Source organism: Neltuma alba, unplaced genomic scaffold (genome assembly GCF_004799145.2).
Source record: "Neltuma alba isolate B1F8T4 unplaced genomic scaffold, ASM479914v2 tig00002059_pilon, whole genome shotgun sequence".
NCBI lineage: Eukaryota > Viridiplantae > Streptophyta > Magnoliopsida > Fabales > Fabaceae > Neltuma > Neltuma alba.
The window spans coordinates 43701-48429 of NW_021632723.1; positions in this window are offsets into that span (position 1 = coordinate 43701).

Below are 4729 nucleotides of genomic sequence, written 5' to 3' on the forward strand. Positions count from 1 at the left end.
AAGGGCAAAATTGTCCAAAGACCTTTATAAAGTCCCATCTTCCTATCCCACCTCCTTCGTATTTTTGTTCTCATTGGGAAACACTTGAGAATTGAAAACTTGAAGCCTAAAGAGGAGAACAAGGCAAGGAATCAACCAACCAAACTTAGATCCCAAGTTAGTAGTTAATCCTAGTTGGTTTAATGATTAGAAATCTTGAGTTTTATGGTTGAAAATCCATGATTTTCTCTTCCCCTCTTGCTGGCCAAAATTATATAGGATTGGTGGGGGATGGTTTTGATGATGGGAATTAGTTTAAGAAGTTGTTTATGACTTGAATTAAGTGGTATTATGTGATTATGGTTGATATTATTATTGTCGGAAAACTTAGGAAACCCCACAGTCAAGCGGACTTTTCACCTAGGATTGGTTTTTGCTTGTTTTGATGCTTCTAATATGTTTAGAATGAAAAATTATGTAGGTTACACCTAAGGAATAAGTCTTGGAAGCATTGGAATCAAAATTGGGAATTTAGGTGAAAAAGAGGAAGTGTTTCGGCCTAAGGGGTTCAAGAGAAAGGAAGATGAATTTCATAATTTTGAGCTCATATTTGGATTCTACATAAAAAATCATGTAGGATTTGCCTAAGAGAATAAGTTTTAAATTGATGGAAACAAAACTCAAAAATTAAACAGAAAGAGATTAAGGGTTTTACTCAATTTAAACATTGAGTTCTGTTATGATATGGAATATAATGGTTGTGCCCCTTTGTTGGATAGGCTTTGATATTTGTGAGGGACGGAGCTAAGAACAAGAAGAGAGAGTTAAGGCTTATGTCACTTGAGGTAGCAAGATGTAATTAACTTTGTTGTTAGCATTGCATTGTTATTATACTTATGTTATTGCTATTGGATGGTTGAGCTATATGAATGTTTATGTATGACTTGTGGTTGCTCCTTGCAATGTTATGCCTTGGCTATTGCATGTTAGAGTTTCACAATGTATAAGTTAGTTTAGTTTCCTAACAATGGCTTTTAGTAAAGTTGTGTGATAATGATGCTTGTTAATACTTAGTTGATTTATCTTGCTATTGGGATTTCTATGAAATCTCATTCCTTCCAAATTTACCATGATTCAAGTAGGGACAGAGGCATTTCAAAGAGGGAAGAGCATAGTAGAAAAATAGCTTCATAGTTTTATATTTCATGGCATGAATTTGATATATGTATGCAATAATGCTGGAAATTGTTGCATATGAAGCTGTAAACTTTGATAAATGTTTTGAAATAGTTGCTGTATGAATTTGGCCTTGAGATTTTGTATGCTTAAAATAGACATCTTGAGCTTTAATTCCATGTGTAATTCACTAGAGTTGGAGATATGTTTGAATTATGGCGATTTTTCAAAATCAGTGCTTTAAATCTGGAAAGCAGTTTTGACCATATGAACAGTGTAAATTCTGTACAGTTATGGCACTATTCCACAATGAGTTAGCCCTTTAAAGTATTTTTATTATGTAGATCTCTTTAAAAGCTTTCAGTGGAACTTAGAACCACCTCATTTTGTTTTTTTTAGGATTAGTTTTGAATTTTTAAAGTTGACAATAAAGTCTGGATTTACCAAATGAACAGTACCTGAGAAAGCAAGAATTCACATTTGTTTTCTTGCACTGTAAGCCATCCAAAGTGGTTCCAATTGACGTAGAATGAACTTGAATATGGTCTGCAGCTAAGGGGTTACATCTACTACCTTATTAAAAACTTCGAGTTGTCTCGAGGCCACCTTCTCTCTCAATTTTGGTTTTAGCCCCCTAATCATCTTCTCAGTAAAACCAGCGCTTATCATTCATGTATTAGAGGTAAGTGAAGTACATGGATAACTTAATGTAACTTGCCAAATACTCATCGAAAGGTTCATTCACAGCTTACTTTATGGTAAGGAACTCTGGTTCTTTCTAATCCCTCAAAGATTTGGGAAAGTATTTTAGGAAAAATTAGTCCTTCAATACTTCCCATATAATAGGGGCTTTGTTGGCTTGGAGGACTAACTGATGTTCTTCCAACATCTGTCCGCTTTCCCTTCTAGCTTGTATACCACCATCTGAGCTTTCCTCTCTGATGGGCACTTCGAGATATTAAAGATCTTTTCCAGCCGAGTTATCCATTCTTCAGCTACTTGCACATCAAATGTTCCTATAAAGGCATGAGGATTGTGTTTGCCAAACTTAACAATCCATTACTACAATATGTCAAGCTCTGCAGCAAGTTGAGTTCTCACAGGAGTGGTTTCCTGTGATTGCTATGGTAGTGGTATGGGCTAGGTTATCCCGGTTACTCTTTACCAAGACTGCTGTAACTGTGCCAGTGCTACCGCTATTGCTGTAGCTCTAGCAGCATCTCTCTCCTATTTTTGCCTAGCCTTTGTGGCTTGTATCTCAGCTATGGTTCTCTACTATTCCTCTAATCTCTCCATTATCCTCTCAATCAGATCAACAAGGGGTCTCGATGACTCTCTCGTTGTACTGGCTCCCCTACCTCTTGATCCTCATCTTGTCCTCACCATATTGTTGTTTTCGTCTTACTACAAGAAGAATAAAATCATTACTTTACATAAATGATACTTATATTACTTTTCAATTTATATATACATCAGGCACAGTCAGCAAAATATGGGGCTATAGCCTACCATAGTTAGCATAGCATATAGCCATCCTATATTTACAACCCAGAAGAAGAAGAGGGAAATAAAGTAGCTACAAAAAGTTCTAAATCATCCAGCTGCCGATCAAAGTCACTAAGCATAGAGGATCTGCAGAGCTACCAGATCTGTGTCTGCCAGATCAGTAGTAGGTAGTGTCTCTAATAACACCTGGCACCATAAAGCGTCATCTACATACTAGCCTTCCTCAACTACTTCATTATGCAATAACCTCAAGTAATAGAAGTAGTCCTGGTAGATCGCTGCATATTGATTCTGGGTTTGGTCTATATATCTATCCAACTCAATAAATTCCTTAACGAGGCTGTTATGATCTTTAAATTCCTTCTTTACTAGCAGAGGCCTCCTTTTAATTGGAAGATCCTTGCCCTTGATCTGTTTTGGCTTTAAGGTCCAAATAGGTACTGCCCTGATGGCACTTGGGCCTGCCTTATCAGGGTGTGGCTGAGGTCTTTTTGTGCTCTAAGCATCACCATCCTCCAACTTCACCAGGTCATTGGAGTCCTCCCCTGAATAGATATCCTCTATTTTGCTGAGGAGCTGGTGGTACCCGTATGGTGGAGTCAAATCATCACGGTCTTCAATATGAGGATGATACCACTCTACGTATGGCTCCCCCAGCATCCTCTGATTCACTGTTTCCTAAGTCATCACTACAACAGGCCATAACTTACCTGCACTCAACTCCACTTATAATATACCAATCCACTAAAGCAGTGCTTATTCATAGTCAACAAGAACAATCTCATTTCACAATCAATTGCATCTACCAAACACTATTCACAAACATTGAGCAATAATCAATTATTGTGCACAATACATAACAATAAACACAATGCACAGAAACAGAGCCAGAACTTTTACTCTGATACCAAAAAGTGTAACACATCCTTTATTATCCCATTATACATCAATTAGAACCATTACAACTCATTTCCTAGTGTTTCTGAGTGAAAATTTTCAATTTCAAAATTTCACGTTTTATTCTATCTATACACTATTCATCTGAATTTGGGCCAATTCTAAAAATTCATAATTAATTCTAAAAAAATCAAAACAACAGGTTCAATTTTCACATGAAGCTTACTAAGAGTTCTATAAAGAAAAAATATTCATTATACTCAATTCCCTCTAGATCAGCACCAGAAAATTTGACAAAATACACTATTCATATGGCCAATTTTCAAATTTCCAGTATTTTAACCCAACTTTGGAAGGACATAACTCTTAGCACAGAACTCAATTTTAATGGTTTACCACATGGTTTAAAGCTAAAAATGAAATCTATAATCTGAAAAATTTCAGGTTCGAATTCAATCATTTGCTTATTATTTTTTGTGTCAAAAAACTGACCACTTTTAGGGTATTTTTATCCCCTAATGCCCTTTCTCTTGAATTTATTTCCCTTTTCCTCCTTCTACATCTTTTGACATTGCACCATTCAATATCTCAACATTAAGGCATGTCATAACAATACAAGTCACATTATATCATCAACCATCCTTCATTACAACTTAACATAAAGTTTGATAGTATGTTACATAACATTCAGAACAATATAACATTTACAAAGCTCTTTCATCCTAGCAACAATTCCTTGTCTTGAACCATGGTTGAGCCATCTCCTAATTAATAAATAAATTGACATAGAAGGAATAAGAGTTCATGGAAATCTCAAAATTACAATTATCATGCAAATCAAGCAAGTTACAATGTGACATATGATAAACTTCAAGACATCCTCAAGCCACATAAAATCATATTCAACAATATGCTAGGAGAGGAACATTAACACTCCCACATTAACACAATTCAAGGCATTTGGCCAAAGCATAAACCAAGGTTATCCAACCAACCAAGATCACGACACAAGTTCCTCAATCCAAACAACGACAAATCATATTAAACAAGCAAGATAAACAATCAAATTATAATTCAAAGCTACTTTTTACTACTTGTCCAATTTGGTCACCTCAAGGGATAATGATCCTCTTTGACTCCTCCCTACAAAGCTTATTAAATCAAGTATAAA